The sequence below is a fragment of the Podarcis muralis genome, chromosome 8, assembly GCF_964188315.1.
Source record: "Podarcis muralis chromosome 8, rPodMur119.hap1.1, whole genome shotgun sequence".
NCBI lineage: Eukaryota > Metazoa > Chordata > Lepidosauria > Squamata > Lacertidae > Podarcis > Podarcis muralis.
In genome coordinates this window covers 31,234,012-31,261,102 of record NC_135662.1, presented here as the reverse complement: position 1 = coordinate 31,261,102, position 27,091 = coordinate 31,234,012, and the positions used below count along the sequence as shown (strand labels likewise).

Sequence of the window (27,091 nt, the reverse complement as noted above, 5' to 3'; positions counted from 1 at the left end):
TTAACTTGTGTACATATGTGAGCTCAACATGTCTCTATACTGAATTTAAGTAGTTGGCATGAGCTGTGGTTCAGTGGGAGTAAACTCCTTTGACATCATTTACATAATTAAACTGGCCGATACTTTAATTCTGCATAACACAATTTCATTGGGCCAATAGTCTGATTCCATCCCCAGCAAATAAAACTTTCAAATAAACTGAGCCCTATGACTCCTCATAACAACAAAATTCAATACTGTAGAGATGTTATTCCAGTATTCCGTTCTGGATTTGCAAGAACGAATGCTTGAGAGCTACATAACAGTCTGTTTAAATGTTTGAACAGCACTGGATTAAATGAAGAGGCAATTAATTCTTGGATTAGTATGTTTGTAGGATACAAAATATGTGGGGCTCTCAGACACCGATAGCCTCATGTCCAGGTATTTCGCCCACCATAGAACCAGGTGCTTAGTTTCATGGATGGAACCACTTCATGTTCTATAAGATCACTCTTTGGGAATCAATCAGTAAGTACCCTTTAATAAAGAGTAATTTAATTAATTTAAAGCATGAGCAGATATTAATATATTCTAGGCTGAAAGTATCTGCATTAAAAAAAATCCGATAACTAGTTTTCATGCTCTTGCTTGTACTAGATTCAACACTAAGTGCAGTATCCAATACTAAGGTAAAGGTAAAGGGACCCCTGACCATTAGGTCCAGTCGTGACCGACTCTGGGGTTGCGGTGCTCATCTCGCTTTATTGGCCGAGGGAGCCAGCGTTTGTCCACAGACAGCTTCCGGGTCATGTGGCCAGCATGACTAAGCCACTTCTGGCAAACCAGAGCAGCACAGGGAAATGCCGTTTACCTTCCTGCCGAAGCGGTACCTATTTATCTACTTGCACTTTGACATGCTTTCGAACTGCTTGGTTGGCAGGAGCAGGGACCAAGCAATGGGAGCTCACCCCATCGCAGGGATTCAAACCGCTGACCTTCTGATCGGCAAGCCCTAGGCTCTGTGGTTTAACCCACAGCGCCACCCACGTCCCGTGTCTAATACTACCCCTCCACTAATGGGTAACATCCTTCAGACGAAAGGGTTAAGCCTTTTTTATTTTCTGATTACTGTGTCTCCCTGCGGCCCCTTGTGAGTCCCCACACTCTCTGAATCTACTTCAGAGATTTCAGCAACCCACCAGAGCAGATTCCAGGGTAGGGGAGAGGGCTCTGGGGACGAGAGCAAATAGGCAAAAATTGCTTGTCCTCACTTTCTGCTGATGGAGGCCTTCTGTCAATAGAGAGGACAGTATTAGATACCATCCTAAACTTGCAAATGCTTCACCTGCACCTTGATTTCGATACAATGAGCATGTGGTGCTCTTGACTGAGTTGTAACTTTAAATAATAGAGGGAACACAAGTAGCATTGTAAAGTTACAAATGTTTCCATTTTAAGCCAAGCAAAGCATAATAACCTTCCATTTCAATTTTGGTGATACAGTATTTACAACTATGTAAATAAACCTTCCAATTACAATCACTTTAAATAATCTGAAGTATAGCCATCTTTTCCAAAGTAATTCTATTTAATTTTCTAGCTAGTTTTGCAACATTTCTTCAAAAACTGGACATTGCAACAATTTAGCATTGCACGTTAAAGATAATGGAATGTATCAAGTTGATATCATTGTGCAAGAACATTTGCTCCAGCTGAAGCCATTTGCTAACACAGAAAGAGGAAATGTGGTTTTTGCTTATTTTCCCCCTGTAGCCATGATAGCCTCCTACAATCTGTTCTGGAAGATTTGGGAACCCTCAAGAACAGATTTTAGATGGTACTGGGAGCTATACTGGGATGGGGAATCAGCTAAAATCTTCTGTCCTCCCCTTCCTCCGTTAGCACCTTCTCTGGAGTAACAGCACTAGGGGAACAACTGGATACTACCCATTTTTAGAAAGAAAAAAAGATATTTACTTCTAATCTGATAATGATGCTTAAGATAGTACAAAGTCTGAAATGAAAATTAGTCATCTGAACAACTTTATTGTAACAGATGCAAGGGCAAATATTTGAATTCTATCAAGAATTTTTCCTTTATGTCAATGCAGCATGCATGGCAGCAAAACTTGGTAGACTGAACTCTTATGCTCTGGTCGTAAACAGTTGCACACGCATTGTTAGGGGATAGCTGACAGGGTCAGCACCCTCGTCTTTTGCGATGAGCTCCAGGTATTCTGCCTTATTCCCTCCTTTTTTTTTCCTTTTAACTGAATTTGTTTTTCTTTGCTCACAGGGCGGTTGGGTGCACTGTAAAGTGCAGAGCTGATGGGGCCCCAATCGCCTATCATCTTCATCTCCTCCGGAGCCTAAATGCATATAAATTATAATGTGTACATTTTATGCAGCTATGTGACACGAGTCTTTTGAGTACTGCATGTAGCAATATCCTGAGAACTGCACCAACATACCATCAGCCATTGTACTACAGGTATAATGTTGGGTTTGCCTTCACTTGTAGCTTGCAAATGGGTGACGTCCTTGGACTAGCCACATGGTTTTCCTATTATTCTTCATGCTGTGCTGGAACCTTTGGGATGAGACATCATTTACCTTTGTCTTGTTTTTCACATGATATGGGTTGATCTTTAACAGTGTGAGATGAATGTGGCTGGTGTATGAAGAATGCTGCCTTAGAACTGAGACTTCATCATACTGTGCTGCACTATTGGCAATTTAACTACCTATCTAAATCTTATCTGCTCTCAAAAGAAGCAGAAGAAGCAGAAGCCCTTAATATACGTGGAGTTTCACAGAGTAAAACAGGAGTTTAGGTCTCTGTCCCAAGGAACCTACAATCTAAAATTTGACACATGAGATGCAATAGGAGAGGATAATGAAGCTGAGGTTTAATAAGGAAAGAATATATATGCTGTTGATTTGTGTGAATTTATGTGTATGGGGACTACGGGATTCTGCCAAAGATGTTATGGAAAAGATGAATTCTGGCAAGGGGAAGGAAGCAAGCATCACAAATTGCTCAGTAGTAGAGCAATTGCTTTGCATGTAGAAGGCCATAGGTTTAGTTCTTGGTGTCCCTGGGTAGGGTTGGGAGAAAGTCCTTTCTGAAGAGTCACTGCCAGTCAGACTAACTACTGGGCTTGATGAACCAATGGTCTCAGTTTGGAGCAGCTTCCTGTGGTCTCAGGGGTTCTGGAAGGCATTTTCAAATATAAAGAAGAAGAAGAAGAAGAAGAAGAAGAAGAAGAAGAAGAAGAAGAAGAAGAAGAAGAAGAAGAAGAAGAAGAGTAGTAGTAGTAGTAGTAGTAGTTTGGATTTGATATCCTGCTTTATCACTACCCAAAGGAGTCTCAAAGCGGCTAACAATCTCCTTTCCCTTCCTCCCCCACAACAAACACTCTGTGAGGTGAGTGGGGCTGAGAGACTTCAGAGAAGTGTGACTAGCCCAAGGTCACCCAGCAGCTGCATGTGGAGGAGCGGAGACGCGAACCCGGTTCCCCAGATTACGAGTCTACCGCTCTTAACCACTACACCACACTGGCTCTCAACAAGGACAACAAGGAAGAATGTATCAAGTAATTTAACTCCAAATGATGTTTTCTGATGTCAGAGAACATCTCAGCAAGAGAAGCAAAGATCATGGGTAGGCATATATTGTGATATGAGGGCAAATATATGGATAGGAAAGACAATAGAAGGCTTTTGGGATAAGGATGAGGAGGCTTTGGTTTGCAGAATTTTGGAATAGACAGGAAGTCACGGCAAGGATTTGTGGAGGGTGTCATGTGGTCAGAACAACAAAAGGGGCGAATTGAGGACCTAGCTCCAAAATATATGTGTCTTTTTTAAAAGAAAGAAAGAAAAGAAATGTGTACGCTTGGATTGCCAAATTATAATGAAAAATCTATTAAGTAAAATCACAAGAATGAAAATACTTTTAGGATTAAAATGTATACTTATGTTTGAGGATGAAAAGATGGAGATGGAGTTGTTCCTTGCCTCTACAAAAGGCTTTGGGTCTAATTATTTTTAAGTATAATTCAACCAACATCTTCTCATGCTTAGCTGCACTGAGTGACACTATTTGTGCTGCTGAAACTGAGCAGGTTGCTGTCAGTTTAAAAATGACTATAATAAAAGTGACCATGAAGATGGATCTTGTGATTTTGCGTTTCTAATCAGTCATCTGTGAAGAACACTTTTGCTTTGATTCAGCAGACTGGTGACAGCCATGATTGATAGTGCATGAGGATGAAAAAAGGTTATTAACTGTCTTCCTATTAAACTCAATGTATTACCCCTCTAGGTGCATCTCATACTTTAAGTTAAAGTACTTACTCAGGTAAGGTCAAGAATGAACTCTATAAACACCATATCCATCCTGTTGTAGATGAACAAGGAACTCCTAATATTAATGTTTTTGGAGAGTTCTGCATTAAAGGATATTTGAATTCTATTACTATCATTATATAGATTAATACAAAAGTAAGTACAAAAATTGGAAACGTACTAGAGACAACATTGCAGCATATAAGATACAATGACATGCATCCTGATAATAGTGCATCACGCCCAAGATGCATTATCCCCCAAAGATGCATGGCAATGCACTGTTAAAAATAACTGCTTAGTAGCAATATCAAAGCTTCCATTAAAACAGATTTTAACTGCAGTTAACAAAATATGAAACCTATGTTACAGATACAGTAATAGGAAAAATACAATGTAGCACTACCTCTAAGAGATTTGTTTAAAATTGATTTTAGTTTATCTGCTTGTGTTTTCATGTTACCCATATTCACAAATTTGGACTTGAAGAAAAAGTCATATCCAATGAAATAGATAGACAGATGGATATAGATGATTCCTAAAATTTCTAGAAAGGCTTGGTTTTCTAAAAGTGATGACTATGAAGTGACTAGCTTTGAAGAGGGTGAAGTACTATGTTCTCTTTTGCATTTCTATCAGTGACATGAAGAAGAAAATTCATTGAAAGGCAATATAATAGTAGAGGTAATATAAATATTCATACATGCATTTATTTTCAAAGAATATATACTAACTGCTTTTATGTGTAATTTAAAGTTTGCTACATATTAATCCATCTGATAAATTATCATAAATTTTAAATATTCTGAATATGTTCAATATTTTCACATTGTTTTAAGTACTTCACTGATATTTTCAGTAGACAATTCCTTAGTAAGAGGTTTTTCAAACAAAAGAAACCAAATATTCACCTTCTTCTCTAATGAAATGTATAACAGGTTTAAAATAACCTTTTAGCATATCAAATAACTTATACAGCACCCCGTCCCCACCTGCAACAAATATATTTCTCATGACTTTCTTTCAGAACATGTCGGCATTTTACAATAAATTGTAATTCAGAATTTTAATATGTCTTAACTTCTTCAAATAAGACTTTAGCTCACTCTAATTTAAAATTAAAATTCCAGCTATTTTAATTGTAAAGTGATTATTCCAAGCAAACTTGCTTTAAAACAAACATCTGCTAAAATCATTTAAATTCTTTATATCAAATACTTTGGTTATGTACCATAAAATATTGAAATATTTTTCTCTCCCCCCCCCCACTCCCTATTCATAATGTTACCATAGTTCTGTAACTGAGAAAAGTATTTGGTATAAGACTAAAATGAGCATCAAGACTAAATGTATACTGTCTAGTACCGACATAGTATCATGTTCCTTCAGAAAGAATGTATAAGGAGGAAAAATCTGTAAGGTATCTGTTGCTGTAATATGTGTTACCCTCAGGTGTGAATTTGGATATATGAACAGGTTTTCCTATCTGTTTTTTATCAATTGAAATCCTTTTTTAATCCCATGTGAATTTATAACTGGGTATGCTTTCATTCAAACAATTTGTGAATTGCCTCCGGATGTTGGTGAACAACAATTTCAGGGGTGAGGGGTGTCATATAATTTAGCCATCAATATTACTGCATATTTTTGTTGTTGTTGTTCAAAGGACATTTCTATATTGGACTTCAAATAAAGGAAAGAAATGAAGTGGTGTTATAAACCTGATGAGAGGCTTCTTATTTTCACTCTTTTTAAATGTTTCTTTTCACATGTGCCCACATATATATTGTGAATTATTTCAGGGGAAGAGAAAAAATATAGTTCTTCCCTGGAGAATGCATAATGCATTAAATGAATAAAATTCCAAAGATCACAGAGGAATCCAGCTAAAAAATAGTAAACAATAATTGTTTTAGGCATGTAAAAGCATTTTGGAGGGGGGACAGGACTGAAAGAAGGTAGGATTGTCTGGATTAGCTAACACAAATTTATATGAACCTGTTCCTAGATTACCATTGGGAAAGAGATTCTGGTTGCATCTCTTTGGTCAGAAGCTGGGTAGTTACTTGCCTGAACGACCAGTTACAAGCCATGCTATGATATTTGCTTCACAAAACTATTTCGAGATTTTTTAAAAAATGGTTGCAGACTTTAAAAAAAAAACCCCACACATTCATACTAAAAACAGTGAAGATGCTGCCATGAAATCCGGAAATAATTAATCAAGGTTATTTCTCCATCAATTTCAAAGGAATGCTCCAGCAACATCAGAAAACAACACAGAAGCCATTTAATGTGAGACACCATTCCCCTGTTCTATATTTGGAACCTAGAATAGGCCACAAAAACCCAATGAACTGCACTTGCAGAGGCAATCATGGGGGCATGTTGTTACTGTCAACCAGTCAAGGCATGATTTCTGGCTATCAGGATTTAAATGACTTTCAGCACCATTTGCAAACTACTGAAAATGGCATTGCGTAAAGTGAGCTACAGCTTATCCCACAGCTTTAGCTGCAATGCACACGGTTGCTTGCACTACTGCAGCTAAAATTGCATTCTATACTGCATTGTTGTGCTCCCCATTAAAGCTCTAGCCCTTTGGTTGATTATGGAAAACTGTAGTTGTGCACAGCCTTGCAGTAAACCTTAGGACTCTGTAACAGTGACTCTCTTCATCCCAGCACAGTCAGATGGGTCAGCTGCAAAGGCTACAGTAAATACAGCCGTGTCATTGCCATTCCTGTGCAGCGGGTACAAGGATGCTCTGGAGAATGGATCCAAGAACCAGTAGGAGGAGACTTGTGGAATTCTTGCTCCTTCACTGGGACCCTAGTATAGTGCTTGCTCAGATTTTGCAGAATCAAGTACCGTATTTTTCGCTCTATAAGACGCACCAGACCATAAGACGCACCTAGTTTTTGGAGAGGAAAGCAAGAAAAAAAAATACTCTGGATCTCAGAAGCTGGAACAACAAGAGGGATCGCTGTGCAGCAAAAGCAGCGATCCCTCTTGCTGTTCTGGCTTCTGGGATAGCAGCCTGCATTCGCTCCATAAGACGCACACACATTTCCCCTTACTTTTTAGGAGAGAAAAAGTGAGTCTTATAGAGCAAAAAATACGGTAATTGGCTCCATTGAACTGAACAAGACTAGCAGTGCAGTTCTAACCATGGGGAAGTGATAGTAGTTCAGTGATAGAGCACAAAGTGTCAAGTTCAATTTCTGGCAGCTCCATTTAAAGGAACCGTGTAGCAGATGATGTGGAACATCTTTTGTCTGAGACCCTCTGCCAGCCAGAGTATGCAGTACTGGGCTATATGGACAGGCTAACCTAGTATAAAACAGCTCAGAAATAACTTCCAGACTATTTATTGGAGCTTATTTGCAGATATGCGTACATAGGATTGCAGCTTTAAAAAATTGCAAATACACTTGCTTACATGGTATATGGATCACATCTTTTGCCCTATAGGTTGCTCTCTATGGAGAGTTAAGGGCATGAAGCAATGGTGTAACAAACTAAAATTGCTTTGCTGAGTATAGCATTTGTTTTCTCTTTTACAATGCAAGAGGTCACTTTCACTGTGTTCAATGGCACACTTACTCCTTACTAATATTCGTTTAGGATTCTAATTTTACAGGCTATCAATCTATTCAAAAGTCTATTGAAAAGTAAGTCCCATTAAATTAAGCAGAACTTACTGTCAAGTAAGTGTGTTTAGGACTACTGCCATAAACTCCACTTGCCACTTCAATTAAGGGATTGGAGAGCCTATGGGAAGAATCCTGAAACCACTCCCAGTAGCTTTGATTGCTGTTTGAACAATCTACCAAGTATCATACAATTCTCTGTCTCACATCTGATGAGATTGAATTCCAAAGCAAGAAAACTTATATCCTATGAGACAAATAAGTAATATATGCTACTATGATATACAAATTTGGTACTCAGTAAACAAGTGGCATGTATGGTGTGCTTTATACATAATTAGTATCCAGTACTAAAGAGGTTAAGGGACGCAGGTGGCGCTGTGGGTTAAAGCCTCAGCGCCTAGGACTTGCCGATCGAAAGGTCGGCGGTTCGAATCCCTGCGGCGGGGTGCGCTCCCGTCGTTCGGTCCCAGCGCCTGCCAACCTAGCAGTTCGAAAGCACCCCCGGGTGCAAGTAGATAAATAGGGACCGCTTACCAGCGGGAAGGTAAACAGCGTTCCGTGTGCTGCGCTGGCTCGCCAGATGCAGCTTGTCACGCTGGCCACGTGACCCGGAAGTGTCTGCGGACAGCGCTGGCTCCCGGCCTATAGAGTGAGATGAGCGCACAACCCTAGAGTCTGGCAAGACTGGCCCGTACGGGCAGGGGTACCTTTACCTTTTACCTTACTAAAGAGGTTAAGTTCTTGATGCAGAGGCTATAGCATACGTAACTCACATTATTTATAAAATCTAGCCTCATAAACACAGGTTGGGCAGGGTTTTTTGTTGTTTTTGCTGACTTTGCTCGTTGTTCAGTACAGAAGCTAATGCACTCTGCATATGCTCAAACACCCTCTTGTGATAAAATTATAAAGCTTCCTTGCTTTGTTATATTATTGCTGCATTATATTAAACAGGAACAATGGGGATGCATTGAATGTTGGAACCACTGGTATTCCTGCCACCTCTTTAATTTGTTTAATGGTAGCCCAACCCATCCTGAAAGCTGGGCTGTTCAAAAATAATATGTAAAAGTAAGATAATGTTTAAAAGTAATGTTTTTAAATGTTTAAAAATAAAGAACCCTACCATTAAGGCAGCAACAAGAATAAAAAATATTGTGAGGGGGGAAAGGATATGTTTTAATGTGGCAAATTGTGCATTACATGCATGAGTCCTAAGGACAATGGTACACTATAAACGGGACCAGGTGATGGGGGAGGGGGCAGGTTTTGGCACAACCTTTATCTAAACCTTTACAAGTTAACCTCATTCCACAGCTGAGTGAAGAGAAGCCCCTGAGAACTTTTCTGTTGCTCTTGCAACCCTGCTTGTTGTATAGATGGTTATCTGCAGTAGGCTCTCTCAGCCTGAAAGGTCACACAGTGGAAGAGATTGGTGGAAACATTCTTTTAAGAGTGAAAACACAGAGAAATACACATATTCTAGAAGTCTGGTAGAAGTGGTCTGAAAACACCAAGCTACAGTTCCCAGCATCTTTATCATACTACAGTTCCCAGGGTTCTTGGGTGGGGGGAAGCCATGTGCTCTTAGGACAGAGGATGGTTGTTCGAGCAGATGCGCCTCACAGAATGGCTGTCTTTGCCATAAAGAATGTATTGAGGCCCTGGCCACACAGGGACAGGTCCGGTTGCCCTCCCCACTCATGCGCCATGCTACTTGACTATGCCCCAGCAGCATCATTGGGGTGCTCAGTTACCTTGCATAAGGAGGCTATGCAAGGTGAGCGCATCCTCCAAGCATTGAGCACTGGTTCAGGTACTGCCCTGCCTTATACTGAAAGGACACGCGGGGACTGCAGCCCTAAACAAAACCACATCAGAATATGTCCCAATGGAAATAGTGGCACTTGCCACTGAGTTAATATGCACAGGTTTTCACTATCCATCCTGCCAAGCTCATCACCTGCATCCTGACTTGCATACTTTGCTCACTTCACATGCACCAAACTTTTGCTGCCTATTTGCAAGCCCTTTGCAACTTTACATTTTAGGTGTGTGTTGACCAACTTCCAATTTTCATTCAGCAAAAAATTACACACTGCTTGTTTGGTAAACAAAACAAAACAAACAAACAAACAAACAAACCACTAAGCCGTTTATTTATTTATTTTTTAAAAACCCTAGTCGTCAGCCATACATAAGGCTCCAAAAGTTGAACTGAGCCCTGAAAGGCACAGCAAGGACCACACAAGGCCTCTGTCGCCTACTCTGGCTACTTATCCCCATCTCTTTGCAGCTTTCCCTCTTTTCTTCTAAAGGAAAGGAAAAGCAGAGGAAAGCGAACATTGAGGGGTAGCGAGGCGGCCATTTTTTGAGGCCCTCGTGCGCTTGGCCGCGTCACCTCGGCGCGAGTTTTGATAGGTTCGCTTCGGGGCTGCCATAACCTGGGTTTCTCGGCCCTTGCCCAGTTCAGCCAATGGCGGCGGGGAGGGCGACGAAAGCGGGAAATGGCAGCAGGAGTTGAAGCGGGAGAAGGCGGCCTGTCCTTTGTCAAAGGGGACGCCACGGAGTGTGTGTGTGTGTGTGCAGAAATAAGCCCCCGAGGAAGAGAAGGAATAGGGGGGTTAAGTAACGAAAGCCTAGCCTCACAAAAAAGCTACGAACCGAAGCTGCCATGTTGTCACAACTGACCATACGAGAGGCCCTCCCCCTTCCATTATTATTATTATTATTATTATTATTATTATTATTATTATTATTATTATTAGGAAACCTAGATAATGGGTTCCTAACCCAAACCATAAGTGTGGAAACCGACTATACAGACCGCGAGTTTTACAGGCTCTGTCTTGGGGGAGCTGAAAGACAGGGAGATTTCTTTTAAAAAATGGTTAACCAGATTTAAACGCACAGGAATTATATATCTGAGGAGGGGATCCTATATTCAAAGCATAGAAGACTATAAGGTGGGGAGGAAGCAAGTTTTTGAACGCTTCTCCCCTCCCGCGAAGGACAGATACTGAAAGGAACTAATGAACCTCAGACGACCGCCAGGGCTCTATTTGTGCCCCAAACCATCCATCTCCTATCAGCAGACCGAACGGCTTTCAGTGGCACTTGCAGCCCGGACATTTACTCCGAAGTAAACTGGCAGCCGTGTGTGAGTGCAGAATTACAGCTCCCAAAGCCTCATCCTAAACTGGCTGGGATCGCAAGCGCCAAACTTCAGTGATCTCCACGGGATTCCATTCACGGCCGATACATTCTTTAAAAAGAATATATTGCAATACATTGCGACATGCAGCCAGAAGGAAATCCCATGGAACTCAGTGGGACTAGCTTCCAAGTAAAAAATAGCCCGGCTTGGGCGACAAATTGATTTAAACACCGGTGACATTGGGGGATTAGACGGTCCCCATGGGAACGAGCTGCTTTAATTGGCTGGCGCATAGGCTTAAATATTTTGTGGATCGTTGGTAGTTTGGATTGGTTAGAAAGGTTGGAAGATTATATTCCCAGTTGGCTTCAAGAAAGGAAGGCTTGGCCATGCTTTCTTGGAAAGGAATCCGATTGAACGCGATGAAGTTGACTTTCAAGGAAATCATGTTTAGGATAGTGGCGTCAGGGATGCTATTCGTTGCAGGGGGTGCGCGCGCGCGCGCGCCCGTGTGTTTAGTTTCTAAAATGAGAGGTTCCTGAAAGTCCGTGCCTTCTGCCATAGAAACTCTGCCCCCTGATCCGAAGGGCGTGGGGCTTGCTGTGTTTTCTTCGTGGTGACAGAGGCACTCTGCACATGTAGAAAAGTACTCTGTGATTACTTCTAAAGGCTGGTCACCCCTGGCATTTAAAAATAAATCCCTGGCTGCCAACACAAGCCGCTGCCGAGCCTCCAGGATTCACCCCACCCACCCCCAAGGCTGGGCAGAGCAAGAACCTGGAGGTGGAGGGGGGGGGCGTGCAGCCCTTTAGCCGGGAGGGTCTCTCTGAACATCCTAGCTGAGAAGTCAGAGGAAAGGGAGGGCGGATGCGGTGGGGGTGGTGGAGGCAAGATAATGAAAGGAATCGGTGGGGTAAGAGGAAGGCTGCAACCCCAGCACGGGGGGGGGGGGGGGCGGAGAGGGATGATAGTGATGCCATCGGGAAATTGGAAAGGGAGAGACCGAAGGAGGGAGGGATAGATAGAGGGAGGAGACTGACAGAGAGGAGTCCCCTGGACTGGAGAAGGTGCAGCAGCGAGTGTGCGAGTGTGTGAAAGAGAGAGAGAGAGAGAGAGAGAGAGAGAGAGAGAGAGAGAGGGAGAAGAGCTCAGGCAGAGGGTTAGGGTAGATTTCCAGAGCTCTTAGAGCTGATCGACCAGCCCGCTGGAGTCACTATTCAACCCGAGTCCCAAACACACGCCTCACTAACTACTTTACAGCCACTTTCATTGATTTTCTTTATCAAATAAACATAATACCCGTTACAGCAACACTTCCTCTTCACGCAGCTAGAATGCCACAAGCTCTGATTGCTGCATTGCCCCGGATTGCAGCAGCCCCCCCCCCCCTCTTTTTCTTTTACCTAAATAGTAAAATATATTATGGCTTGCAATTTTTTCCCTGAGATCTGGAAAGCGCGATATGGACTACATAAATGGATTATTAAGGGGGAAAGCGCCCCCCCCCCCTTTCAGTCTTAACCACCTCCTTGCAGTCTACCACGCAGGCACAAATTTGTTCCTGTAATTCAGATGGGGCTGGTATATTTACATATTTATTTTTACTAATAGATAGTAACTCGATTGAAAGGGCAAAGCTTTCTGTGAACACTGGTCAGGGTTTCTTTTGATAGAGGGAGAAATTAGCATAAGTTTAGCAGTTTCCCCTAAATTGTCAGTCTAGTTGAAAATGTCAGTTTTTAAGTCAATTTCTCTTAATAAAATGTTTTCCCCCTAAAACTAGGTCCTCTCAAGAGCTGTTCTGAATCAGGTTTTCTATATATGTCAAAGGGCTGTTGAATTATTCATTATTATAATTACTATCATCATTGTCATTATCCCTTTCCATGTGGAAATAATTTTATTATCGTAATTTGATATCTGAAGAATTTCCTGTTAGTCGTTTGATAAGATTTTTTTCTGCCGAAAAGAAAAGTTTTGTTTAGAAATGAGAGGGAAATGTTTTAAATGCCTTTATGTTTGGTATAGATTTCCGTTTATCTAATCGATCAGGATGCCAATAAATCGATTAAAGGTTTAGTGTTTTACAAACAGCCGTTTTGTGCTTTTTGATTTTATGTTTTGAATGATTTTACTAAAGCCAGTGGTTTTTCTAATCGCTTGCTTACCCAAACCCTATTATTCTATCCTTTTTATTATTTGCACTTGCAGTTTAAAGTGCATCTAATGAGAAAAAAACACAAATGAAAAAGAACTAATCTGGTTAGATGACTTGGTGCCCATAGTCCATGTATTTACGCAAAGCCCTTTAAAATCTTGGTGAATTATATGCGATCATACAGTGATTGCAGAATATTAAATTAAACTTAGATAAATCCGCATTGAAGGAGGCAGCACCCAATCCTGAATTTATTTCCCATTTTCTATAACAGCATCACTGCGCTCCTCTCTTTGCAATGACAATGTGCCAAATCTAGGCATTTTGAAAACATTTTCCATATGCTTTAACTGGAGACTGATAGACAAAGAAGAAAAGGAGATGGGCTTTTTCCTCTTGAGGTATATTTTCTTTAACTTTTTCATCAGGCTTTTCTGATCGTCATCAATTTTAAACAAAAAACTGAAAATCGTTAGAGGCTTGTTTTTGTGTGTGTCCCCCTCATTTTCCCCCTTGCTTTGCATCCCCCCTCCCATAATCAGTTCCTGAAGAGTAGAGTTTCAGTTAGCCTTTAATGCAGGACTATAAGAATTGTCATTTCTATACCTTGGCGGACAACATTTTTGAGAGAAAGCATTGATTGATTTACTTTTCGCTTACTGCTTTTTATAATTAAATGTGGTTTAAATTATCCTCTTTTTTCGGTAAGTCGGATCAGATGTTGCTTGCTGGAGGCTTTCTTTTAACGGTACTTTTAATTTATGTGTAGTTTTTACGGACAACACAGAGGTGGTGGCTTTTATTTAGTTGTAAAATCTACACGTTTTCTTTTGAAAACTTGGCTCCTTGGGCGAAAACAACTTTTTCCTGGGCATTTTATAATCACCGTTTGCCGCAGAGGTAGTTTAGCATATTGTCTTTAACACCAGAAAGATCCCTGTTTTATGGGCACTGTGAACTGTTGGATCTAGGTATAAACTTACTTTCTTGTCTGTGCGCTAAGGTGGGTAATTTTATTGGCTTTTGTTATTGTTTGTCCTTTTTCTGATCCGATCGCTGGAGTTGGGGTCTCGCTTCCTCCCCGCTTCTCCCTCTTTCCCTCTTTCTCTCCCACCCCCCCCCCCTCTCCACACACCCCCGTCCCCGCCGAAGAGAAGGACAAAAACGTTTCCCTTGGCTCTGGCCACGGTGCCGGGAAGAGGCTTGTGGCGGCGTGGGGAAGGGAAGGGGTCCTTTGGCCAGGCGTTGGGTCGTTCTCCAGGATTTGCATAAGAGCTCGCGAAGTGTCTGTGAAGTTGGCGCATTGCTATTGTTTGGGTCTGGTCCTCCTGGGCTGTTTTTGTTGATAAACACGAGGGCGGTTGCCGCCAGGGGAAAGGGAGGTCAAAGCAGTGTCAAAGCTCTGACCTCTAAAAGCCCAGAGGGCGCCCGGCTCCTTCACCCACCTTTCCCAGTGCGTGTGTCTGGGCGAGGGGGTGTGTGTTTGTGTGTGTCTGTGTGCACGCGCGTGTGTGCGCCCGCGTTTCCCTTTCCCGTCCAAAGCCAAGAAGCTGAGGTTCAGGGTATTTAAAGCCCGCGACCTGCTCCAGAAAGCAGCTGAGCAGAGAGCTGTTTGTTGTCTAAGGGCTCCCGAGGAGAAGGAGGAAATGCTAGCGAGAGCAGCTTTGATTTCTGGTAGCGTCGGGGACGGGGTGGGGGGTTGGATCTCCTTTTCCCCCCTTTTTGCGCAGCTCAAGCCACCACCATCACCACCCTAAAAGGCCAGTCAGGGGCTGGGACTCCGATGGCAGGCACGATTTCGTCGGGATGCTTGGCCTGGCCGGATCTGATCGCAACCTCCCTCCCTTTCCCCCTTCGCGTCGTGGCGTAACAGAGATAACTGCCGTCGTAGAACGGGCTGGGAAATGGACAGTTATATTAAATGTATATGGTTACGTGTTGATGTTGGGTGCTGTTGTTTTTTCCCCCAAAAAAAGAAAACAAAGCAAAAAAGAGAGCTGTCATTTCCCCTAATCTGACTAAAGAATCTGCAGAGTTCGGGGGCGTTTTTCTTTCTTTCTTAGACTGACAATCCTTGCGGTTTCGCCCCTCGTGTCAACTTCCCCTCCTCCCCCCCAAAAGGTCCCGAAGATTGCTCTCAGGTTTTTTGTTGTGTTTTTTTTTAAAGCGTGTTTTGAAACGAAGTTGCTGAGTTAAACAAAAAAATGTTAGTTAACATACTGCCTTTGTCAAATAGCCCCGGGAGGAGGAGAGACAACAAAAAGGCAGGAGGAGGAGGGGGGTCTCGGGATCTGAAAGTGTCTGTAGCTCAGATAAAGGGGTCTCTAACACGGAGATCTTGTAATACCTCGTTTCAAACTGAGCTCATCTATAGACTTAGGGAGCGCTTTCAAAAGGCACGGATCCTCTTTCCCTTGGGCTGGAGGGGGGGGAGGGGGAGGCGGGCCGTTTATTAGGGAATTATGTCGGGTTATTAAAAAGAGGGGAGGTTGTAATTATGTATATCCTCCTCCTGGCCCGGGTGCGTCCTCAGCGCCGGTTGGGGCGAAGGCAAGGCGACTGGGAGCAAAAGTCTTGTCAGCTGCCCTTGGCCCCGTCTTTGTCTGATCGGGAGAGTGGCCGGAGCTGGCTCTGAAACCCGCGTCCAGGAAGTTGCTTCTTCAACTCCTTGGGGCTGGCATCTGAGACGGGGCATACTACCCACCCCCCGCGTGTGAATCCAGAGAGCATCGTGACCACGATCTCTCTTATCTATGTCTCTCGGAAAATGATAGTTCTTTCTCTCCCACCCCACCGCACCCCTTGAGGAAAGGAACCCCCCAGTGCCTGGGTGGGTTGCCCTGAGGATAAGTATGCCTGAGAGGGCTGCTCGAGGGACCGGGTTGGGGGGGTGGGGAGGGAAGGAGATGGAGAGGTGAGGCATAGGTCTGGGGGGCGATTAGCTGAGCGAGCAAGAGGACGAACGAGCCAGTCAGGGAAGGGGAAGCAGCTTGCAGCTCTGGCCGAGCTTCTGGGGGAACCCTCTTGAAACAGCCAGCCAGCCCACCAGCCCCCGGGGTGCTCCTGCCAGAGCCGCGCTCCGCTCTTATCATACACACATACACACACACCCCGCCGCCATCCAACCTGCTGCTGCCTCTCGGAATTAACCTCCTTCGATTTTTTTCCTAGCTACGTGGCTATCCCCGGGTTTCTTCTAAACTGTTAACATCCCGGAGTGCCTTTTCCATCCAGATAGCTAGTATTTTAAAGGGGGGGGGGGACGGACTAGGGGCTGAGAACACAAAGCCGAAACAGAGGTGAAGGGGTGGGCGAAACAAAAACGTTAGGAAGGAATAAACAGTACTGGAAGAAACCTGGAGAAAGTGGACTATCCTTCCTCAATTCCTGCTCGCATCCCCCTTTGTTCCTTTAGCTGGAAACCGCCACTGTTAAAAAGAAACTACAATCATTCTACGAAAGGAGGGGAGGAGAAAATGTGCATCAAAAATGCCTTGTGTTGTCAACAGACCTTCGGAGCTTCTAGCAGCCTTGATTAAAAAAAACCCCCAAAAACAGTAGAAATATATAAAACAAGGATTTTTGCAACACCTTGCTCTTCGTTTCCTTATGCTCCTGCTACGTAAACTGTATCTGTTTCTTCACTTGAATCTGAACGAGAGGCATTGTGCTCAGGTGTTTCTTCATCAGACTGGATTTAATTGTCTCCAGGGCTAGGAAATGGACTGCCATCCTTCAGACATGTCTTTGAATGGCCAATGCATTCTGCTAGCTTAGGCTCCCCTTCCGCTTCAATAAGAGCCAAAGAGACCTCTTTCTGTCCTAAGTTCCCCGATCTTACTGAACGGGGTTGGGAAATTTCATTTTAGTCATTGTTAACATCGCTGGTCCCTCTCTGCAAACAACGATACAGACTACCCTTTCTTTTGAAACTCAGCTTTCTGATACAAAACATGCCCAAGTACTGTTTCCTTTTTATTTCATTGATGAGTAGGTATAACTCTCGAGCGAAAACAAGTTACTCTCCAAAAGCCTTCTACGCACTGTCTTTGACATTAATCATTGGGCTCAGATCTTGAAATTTGCTGGCTGTGGTTACTTTCCACTCAGTTTCTACGAAGTTTCACTATGTTTTGGTTACCCACGGAGAACTGGACTTCCATGTGGGCATTTTCCCCTCCTCTCAAGTCTAAGGGACCTTCACCATGACCTTAAAACATCTGTTTTTCTTACCGCGTCTCCCTATCTCTGGCCTATACAGTGTCTTTCCTGGCAGGCCCTTCATTCATCATCAGGTGGATATTTCCCTCTTAGTATTAGCTCCAGGATTTGCCAAATGTTTCTCTAGATCGGACAGTTTAAGGCCCCTAAAAGATGCATATTTATACCTTGTTTTTATGGAGGATTGTGTTAAACCTTTCTGTTGGTATTTAGTGCTTAAGGCCTAAGACAAGGTTTTGACGTGTATCCCAGGAATCAGGAACTTCAAAGGCACGTCAGCACGAAGGTTATGGTTCACCTGCGCAGGGTCTTTGGGATTGTAAATATCCTTTATATTTAAGTCTTAGTTACTGATCTTTTCTGGCCTTTCCATTTCTATAATGTTGGGGGAGGGGGAGTAGGTGTCCCTGCGGTGTGTTTGGATGCTCTTTTAATAGACATGATTTTTAATCTTCACTAGGGGGTATTTAAAAGTACCTGGATTCCTACTTTTAGTTAATTATATTTTAATGAAAGTGTCACTCATATTCACATCACATCTGTAGTATTAGGTTAAGATAATTAGATTTTCAAATGAGAAGCGATTGCTTTCCGTCCCTTGCAAGAGAAGATTTCTAGGAGATTTCTATTTATAATGGTGTCGGTGGATTATTGTCTATAGACCAATACAACTCTTCCTTTTCATATAAAGCAGTATCTCTGGTAAACCTAAGGAGAAATATAGACCCTCTGTCTTTTTTGCTTCCATAGGGAAAAGGCAGGTAGTTCTGCTGGAGTAGCATTTGTTTTTTAAAAACCTATTTACTACTGCTATTACACTAAAAAAAAATCCTGTTTGTTATTATAAACTTACTTTTGTTGAGTTGTTGGACCAGTTACACCAGGGAGATTAAACTGCCATGTGTATATGCAATAATGCATATGTCATATGTGTATACATGAGCTACAGATGCAGAGATATATAATGTCACCGTATGCACAATATGTGTGTGCAAATAAATCCTCAATAATATGTAAATGATTCTCTATGGCTATAAGAGCAGAAATTTCCGATCTCAGACTCACTCTCTTTCCATACAGAGGCGCATTCCACATTCATTATCCCAGGCATATTTTCTTCCTTTAAAAAAAAAAAAGGAAGGGGGGGAGAGAGAAGAGAGAGAGAGAAAGAAAGAACTTCCCTGGTGGGAGGAATAATTAATTTGCACCCATATCTTTTCACATTCCTGAGCAGTTATGAACAGCAAATCTTCTTTCCTTCCCCTCTGCCTCTTCTCTCTCTCTTTAATTTTCCCCAGCCATCTACTTTGTGTGTCTCTGTGTGTGTCTGTGTTACTAATGAAGTTTGCAGACTTGTGTTTGTGTCCACGAGCTGCTTCCCTGCTGCCCGCTCTGCTTTAGGGCCAGTGGTGTGGCTCCCGCAGCCCCTACGAGCCCCCAGCAGCAGCGGCAGTAAGTCCGGGCTGCGCGTCATTTGCAGTCTGGAGAATGTTGATCACCTCACTAATTACACCTCTCTCTCTCTCTCGCTCGCTCGCTCGCTCTCTTCTCTCTTTCTCTCCCCCCCCCCCTCTCATTCCCAGAGTGCATATCGGGAATAGACACACAAAGACATGCGCACTCAACTTAATCAGCCATTTTTTTAAACAGGGCTAAAACGATAATAATTAGCAGAATAAAGACATATCGGATTTTCATTTCCTTTCCTCCTTTTCCCAACCCCTTCACAACCAAACAGCGAGACCGCGGTCGCCACATGCTTTAACAACTCCCGGACCCCAAAGGACCGCTCCATGCCCCCCACTTCTTGCTCAATCATTTTTATTTCCACCCAATAAAGTTGGAGGATTATTTTTTTTTATTTTTTAATGAACCTTCTGTCGTTTACTTGGATGTGATCAGCTGTTAAGTAAATAAAGCAAAACAAAACAGAGAGGCGAAGATCCAGTAAGAACTGCGAGGGGAAATGGAAAGTAAGTTTTTTCTTTAACTTTTATTGAGTAGTTTGTGTTAAATTTAGGTCGAGTATCGATTATCTTTCCAGGCTGATCTTGCACAATCTTTGATATTTCGCTCTCGCTCTCCCTCTCTGCCTGCCTCTTTCTCTCCCTCTCTCCCTCTCCCTCTCTCACTCTCTCGCTCTCTCTCTCACACACATACACACACTCCCATCCCCAGATCCTCTCTATCTCTCCCTTTCTCGCCCCCCTTTTTTACCTCTTTCCCCATTTTTAGGTACCGCTTTACGGGAGGAGGGGTTCCTTCTTTCTCCCTTTCTTTTAAATTCCGGGAGGGTGGATGGGGCTCGGGCGGGGGTGTCCGGGGCTGTTTTTTCCCCCCTTTTCACGCTGTAACTTTCGGATTAAGTGAAGGACCTTAGACGTTTTGGCGGAAGAGAATCTTTTCGGTGGTGTCTCTTTTTTCCTTTCTTTCTTTTAATGAGCTGGGCAATGGTCTTATTTGGAACCACGACACGGCTGTCAAAAGTACTTGCCTCCCTGTTCCCTTCTCCCCCTCCGACCCCCTTTAACCCCGGATTCCGGAGCGCGGTGCCTCTGGGGAAAGTTTGGGGTGCCTTTGGGGTCAGAGACGCGCCTTTGGCTTTCGATGCGCGGGGTGTGCGAGCGGCGCTGGGCTCCGAGGGGCCCCTCCGTCCTCCGCGTGTGTTTGGGTGTGTGTGTGTGTGTACGCGCCGGAGATGCGGGGTGCTGTGCTTTGCGGCAGCCGGGCTGGGCGAGTGCCTCGGCAGGCAGCGCGGCGAGGAGCCCGTTAGAGGAGCGCACCGCCGCTCGCTTCCCCGGGCTGCCCGTCCCCAGCGCGCTGCGCTGCGCCCCGCCTGCCCACACCCGGCTGCGGAGCTGGCTCGCCGGAGGAGCTCCGCTCGCCGCTGCCTGCTGGGGCTGGGGCAGCTTCGGCCGCCGCTTTCCTTTGTGAAAAGGCAGCCGCGGGCTTCCTCCTTCCCTTCCCCTCCTCTGCGCTCTCTCCCTCCTTTAGTTGGGGCTCCGGCGTTGTTGGAATCGGACCCTGGCCAATTTTTCCCTTCCTTTTTAAAATGTATAAATAAACCATCGCTTCTTTTCTCCACCCCCCCAACCCCACCCCACCCGGCCCAATGCGGTGTGTGAGCCCAGTCCGCCCCTCGCCCTCTCCCGCAGCGGCTCCGGGTCTGGCTCGCCTCGAGTGCATCTCTCCTCCTTGCGCCGCGGCTCAATGGCAGGCGCGCCTCGGCTTCCCCTCCCTGCCTTTGCAACCTGACCATCGCCTGTAAACATGGGGATCGGGAAACTTTGCCCCACCGCTGGCGGCTGGCGGCTTGTGGCCCCTCTGCCCTGCCCTGCCCGCCCGCCAGCCCCCTGCCCCTCGCCCCCCGAGCGCACGCTGATGTCTTTCTTTTGTTACCTGCTAGCCGGAGGGGGAGGGGGGTCTCGATCTCACCGGCTGCTCGGGGCACTGGGCCCAGCCGAGAGAGGAGGCTCCGCGAGCCGGGTTCAGCCTCCGCGCCGTCCCGAGGAGGCTTTTTCGCTCCCCTTCAATAACGCACACCCTCCTCCTCCTCCTCCTCCTGTCCTCCTCCTCCTCCTCCTCTTCTTCTTCCACCTTAGGTACCAAGACATACATCGCAAACATAACCCCCCCCCCCCGTTCCCGCCCTCCCCACCACAAAAAAAGCCTCTCAACCCAAAGACAACTTGCCAGGCTGAAGATGGTGGATTTACATTGAGCCAGACCCCGCCAGGGTCACCCAGGAAGTCTGACTATCCCTCTATCTGACAGTTGCATTTCCTCTCCTCCATTCCGATCGCCTTTTTCATATTATTATTAACCCTGTTCCATTTTTAATCAAGGATCAGGTAGCTGGCAAAGGAGAGGGAGAGAGAGAGGAGAAAAAAAAAAAAGAGGAGAGGGTTGATGATGTTGAAGGTGGATAAATATCTCCTATATTTATATTTGAAATTGTGATTCCCCTTTGGAAGGATTTCCAGTGACTCGATCCTTAGGAGCGGTGGTTGAAGAGCAGATTGTAGTTTATTCTCTCTTTGAGAGTTTGGTGGATGTCTCAGTGGATGGATGGAAGGAAGAGGTAGTGAGCAGCAGCCTTGGAAGCCCTGCCTGTTGTTGGTTAGATTGAGGCAGAGACTTGGCTGCGATTGGGACACCACTGTGACATGGGCATCGATCGCTTCCATTGAGAGCAATGCAAAAACACAGTCTGGGTATGTAACACTCTCAGTGCCATCAACCCTTGTTTTACTTTCTATTTACTGACAAAACTGACAGAACAAGGCAAGTGAGAAGGGACTTTGCTTTTTAAAGGCTAGATAGGAAAGGGGGCAATGGAAAAGACTTAAAATAAACAGGACTGGAGGGTTGGAGAAGAAAAGAAAAAAAATATTTTTTAAAAAAATATGATTGTTCCATTTTCTATTCAACGCTACTTTGAAGGAATTTCTTTCTCTTCTGTGCTATGGGATTCTAGAAAAAAAATAGAATACAATTGCAGTAGCTGTAATACTGTAATAAAAAGCAATCCTTGCAACAACAGCAAATATCTATATCTGTTTATCTGTATATCTATATCAGGCTGTTTCAGGCTGCAGGAAGGCACACCAGAATAAAAGATGGCTAGCCAGCTGTTTTTAACCTCTTGCACCTGGCTTGAGAGCTGGGACTCACTTGGATTATTCAGTGAGCCTGGCTGAATATTCATACTGTAGGACCTACATGCTGTGGCTGTAGCATCATCTATAGGCATTGCCTTGGGCTTTGAAGGGTTTCTGCAAAGTAAACATGTATTTAGTTGTTTTCCTTCTAACGGCAATTAACATATAGGGCCAATTAAATAGAATACTTATAAATCTACAGAAGTGAAATCTACTCAAAGAACAAAGAAAGGTCAAGTAAACCATCTGTATAAGTCACAATAGCAGTGGTGGTAGTACCTGCTGGTAGGATTAGGAGTGAGACTACCTTAAATGCAAGCTTGTAGGGAATACATCCCTTGTATCTTTCACAATAGACATAAGGTTGTGTTTATATAAAGATTTTATTGTTCACCAGCAGAGACCATGTAAAGAACTATTGAGAGAATCACTGTTTAATATTGCAGAATTTACTGCTTCTATTCTGACTATGAGCCTAAATTTACACAATGGAATTTGATTATCTCTAATAACAGTATTAGATCCTGCACTGGATAGATGAGAATTGAGGTGGTTTTGTTGATTGCAAGGGTTTAATGTTGCATTTCAGAATCTGATGTGGTTTAGCCTTCCTTCCATTAACTGGAAAACCCCTGAGGTTTTACAATTATTTCTTAAAGATAATACATTTAAGATTGCATTGGTAGGCTGGAGAAAAGTCATATAGGCAAGAAGGGAAGCCCTTAATAACTCTTGAGATTCAGACATGTTCAGCAGTTAGATTGGCTCTGACTTCACCAAGGGTCGACAATGTGTCATTTCCATGAAGCCAAATTGCCCTCTGCCTATATGATATTAATGTGCAAATCAATATTTCAGGGATTAAATTTCCCTTCTTCATTTTTTATGGTTTCTACCTCAATAAGTCTCAAGTCTATTAGAAGAGGCTGGATGATTTAAAATCTTTCACTGCAGAATGGCTTGTTGTAGCCTTGTTTCACAGACCATTTTTGGATTTTCGCTCTAAAAGACGAAAGGCTTTGCAAAGAAGTTCATAGTCAATGTAGGGGCATGCGCAATACTGTAAAACCCTTTTCAATTTAGAGATAAAAAGGTATTGAATATATGCATATATATGATATATACATTGTGCTGCTTTAAAAATATTGTGTTAATCACTTATTGATTTATTTTGAAATCAGTTGAGGCTTCTTTCTCTTGTTAGTGATTTGTTAGCATTTTTATGCATTTTCCCCACCACCACCAGCATGCTTGGATTATTTTGCAGTGAGTATTATTTAGGTCTTCTTTGAAGAATATCTAAAAATAAGCATGTTAAGCTAGTTAACATAAGTGATATTAAAAGTCTGCTATGGAGGCTGAGTGATGTTAGTTGCATTGAATTAATTAAGAAAAGGGATCTTTTACTGAGATGTTAGTCTTTTAAAGTGGATGTGCATTGGTAGTTTTTATTGAGTGGTCTTTTGAATATTCATGATTAGTTAAAAATGGAAAGCGATCAAGGAGGAAACCATACATGGCAGAAAATTTAGGTCACATACAAGGTTGTGACTTTATCGCATATTGGGAAGGCCCTACTGTCTATCATTTTGATGCTGTTTTATAGGCTTAGACCATCTGGACCAAGTTCCGCACAGCTGCATTGATTTCGTATGTGATAGAACATTTTTTCCATTCAGTGTGAAATGTTCCTTCCTAAAAACATACACTAGACTCGCTTAATTTAGTCTGCTAAAAGAAATGTACATGAAAAAAGGACAAAAGGCTCTTTAATCTTTGCAAGCTGTTTGTTTTTCTTCAAGATTCCTGTCTGGGTTTGAAAAGTCGTGTTTATTGAGATGATTCTGAGGTGTGACATTAAAATAATATATGATTTCGGGGGTCTGTGCTGAGTCCTGCTCTTCTCCTTGCCTGTCAAAACACAGTTAATCTATTCTTATTTACAATTAATCTCAATAAAATTAATCTTAACTGTGCATTAGTCAGTGGCTTAAAATATCTAATTATATTCAATTAACTGCTGTCATAGTAATTAACACTGCTTAATTGCTTCAGCATATATTTATGTAAAGCTCATTAGTTCCTAGCTGCTCTTTTTCTCCTCTTCTCATTCCTTTTTTATTGCTGTCACAGCACTGACATCAAATCCGGGCTCCCCCCCCCCCCCTTTTGAACTTTCAACATATGACAGTGACAATAAATGAATCTGTAACATTTTATTTAGCCTAATCTTGAGTGCTTTCATTTTTTAAAATGTAGCAATGCTGGGGCTTTAGAGAGCCTTCTCTCCCAGCATATTTGAAAATATTTTCTGTCTCTGTTGATGGAAATATGAGAAGCCAGGTTAAGCTTTGTATTTATAAATGAAGAGCTTTTCCTGCATCTGCCTTGGGGCTGTACCCACAAGGCAGAGCTTCCCTATTCCGAAATAATTCAAAGGGTTAAAGACTTGGCCAAGGTTCAAATTGAAAAGTGCCCAGGGAAAGTGCATGTGAATATGTACAGGTTTCATGTAATTAGTGCTTAATTATATTAACATATGCAAATTGTCAACTTTGGAGCTTGTTGAGCTGGCAAAGATCAGCCTGGCACAATTGCTGCATTGTTTTGAGACAATAATGGATTTCAAGTTGGATTGTGGAAACACATAACTAGCTATCTAATTTAACTCATACCATGGTGAAATTTCATTAGTCTCCATGGAGACTGGTTTAATTGTGCTGACTAATGTTCTGGGCTGCAGAATGTCCTAAAAAGAAAGCGTTGTTTGCCTAATCCACCTTACAATGACACTTGTTTGTACATGTTTCCTTTGTGTGACAATTTGCATATGCAAATAAATAGTTTCTCAGCCCCCATTTGTCACGGCTGTTCATTACCCATGAAGAGGACATTGTTACTAGGCTGTTACTGAGTCTCCCAAGACAGGATAGTGTCAACCAGTCCAGCCACATTCTTTCATAATTTGTTTCTGATTAATAGACCAGAGTGAGGCTCATTCTATTCAGGCCTCTGCAAAGGGAAGGTCAGTTCTGTCACTGAAAGGAGTTTCCGCAGCAACTGAAGTCCCCCCCTCCCCTTTTCTTCTTTGGCTTAACAGAATCATATTTAAAATATTGTATTCTTGCTCTAAGGAAAACATCTTCTAATAATCTCTAGTTTCCTAAAGCAAAAGATAGAAAAACAAAGGAGATTCGGGTTTTGGAATATTAATCCTGTTTTTGACAGAAAGGTAAACTGATATAATTGCTTTCCAGTGGAAGGAATGGGGGTTTATACAAGTGTGAAAGCATCGGAAAGGATTAGCATTTTTTTGCATAATGAAAAGCTCTGCTGAATAGGGCACTGAATGGTTGACTGAATGACTAAGATGAAAGGAAGATGAAAATGCAAGCTTCTCTTTCTTTATGCCTCTGCTCAGCTCTCCCTAAAGTTATGTTTGTCCAAGACTTGAGAAAACAAGCAGAAGCTCAGATTTCAGCAACTTTATAAGATGCCTTGAATTTCCATCATCATGCTGATGAATATGTATGATAATGGTGCTGCTAGAAGATGATAGACACAGGTTTGTAAGTAGTAGCAACATTACAGACTAATCAAATATTGACTATTGAGTATCGAGTCTTCTCAGGGCTTTGCTTCTGGGGAGGGGCAAAGGTGAAAAAATATATTTTTAAATCAGAGGAATGTGTACATCAAACAATAGCAATAAGCTAAGTTTATTGAAGCTGTTATATGTAGGCATAGTTTTTAAGTTAATAAATGTTTTAATTGTCTCTTAAATTTTTTTGACTGTGTTTGAACTATGTATTAAGTGGTTAGTAACCATTTTGAGGATACAAAATAGGAATTGCATCAGTTTGATCCTGTCGATAGATAAAAAATACTTTAGATAGAAATTAGGCTGTAATGAGGTTGATTCTTAGTGTGCTTTAGTGCTCAGTTTTTGATATGTTTACAGTAGGGTCGTAAGTCATGTCACTAAGGACCCAGTCCCTACTCCTAGCAAAGTCAGTGATAAAATATCTATTGACTTAAATGGGACCAGGAGGAGGCCTAAAGCTATGACTGTAATTGGTTAGCTGTTGACAATGTGATCTGTGCTTCTAATTATGTGCTCTCAACAGTAACCGGGACAGTTAACGTATTCTATGTGTTGATGCACTTTTACAAATTAAAAATTAGTTCCATGGCACATATGTAAATCAGATGTAGCGTGGAAAAAATGGTTATTTATTGGCTTGCATGTAAAATAGTATCTTTTTCATATCCCTGTAATTGTAGTTGAAGTCATCAGAGAAAAATACTTTTGAATGCACCATATAGCAACTTGCCTTATGTGTTTGTTCAAGGAACGTGTGTGTGTGTGTGTGTGTGTGTGTGTGCGCGCGCGCGCACGTGTGCAATTTGAGGACTATAGGTTGTATCCAAGTAAGTCATACTAAAGTAGATCCATTTAAATCAATGGACATGGCTGAAGTCTATTGATTTCAAAGGATCTACTCTGAGTATGACTTGGATACAACCAATATATGTAACTAGTTTGGTGGACTATCGCACATTTACAAAGTAAGTAAATATTTGTAAATAACAGAAAGTTGACAGCTTAGTATGGAACTATTGTCAGAAGAGGATTGATCTAAGATGACTCATAAAGCTTTCATGTCAGGAAAATTATTTATAACTTTGTAAACGTTTATTGCTAATGTTTCTGGATCTTTGAAACATAGTTTAAAATAATAAGAAAACTGATGTACCTTCAAAGTAAAAGATGCTTTCTGAGAACTTTGGGGAAATGTGTTAATTAAAACACATTAATTTATATTGTTAAGCAAGCAAATTATGTTCTAACTGGTTGTTTCCCAACCATTGCTAGCTAACACATGGTTCATGGTAGTTTATGGGA

The 27,091-nt window shown here is 42.6% G+C and overlaps 1 protein-coding gene and 1 long non-coding RNA gene across 9 annotated transcripts in view; one reads left to right on the top strand and one right to left on the bottom strand.

Annotated features, from left to right (window-relative positions):
- LOC114600492 (uncharacterized) overlaps positions 1 to 21,148 on the bottom strand; it is a 34,658-nt gene extending 13,510 nt beyond the window's left edge. Inside the window, exon 1 of the long non-coding RNA XR_003707566.2 lies at positions 20,924 to 21,148. This is a non-coding gene — a long non-coding RNA (uncharacterized LOC114600492). The remainder of the gene's footprint in view (positions 1 to 20,923) is intronic.
- Positions 19,084 to 27,091, top strand: part of ZFHX4 (zinc finger homeobox 4) — a 179,221-nt gene continuing 171,213 nt past the window's right edge. For 4 of the 8 annotated variants that reach the window (XM_028736664.2, XM_028736663.2, XM_028736661.2 and 1 more), the window contains exon 1: positions 19,085 to 19,497. The gene's annotated coding sequence lies outside the window, so the exon portion shown is untranslated. Of the gene's footprint in view, positions 19,498 to 21,176; positions 21,739 to 25,591; positions 25,755 to 27,091 lie in introns of those variants that run through there. The other 4 variants (XM_028736662.2, XM_028736654.2, XM_028736659.2 and 1 more) reach the window with 4 other exon arrangements.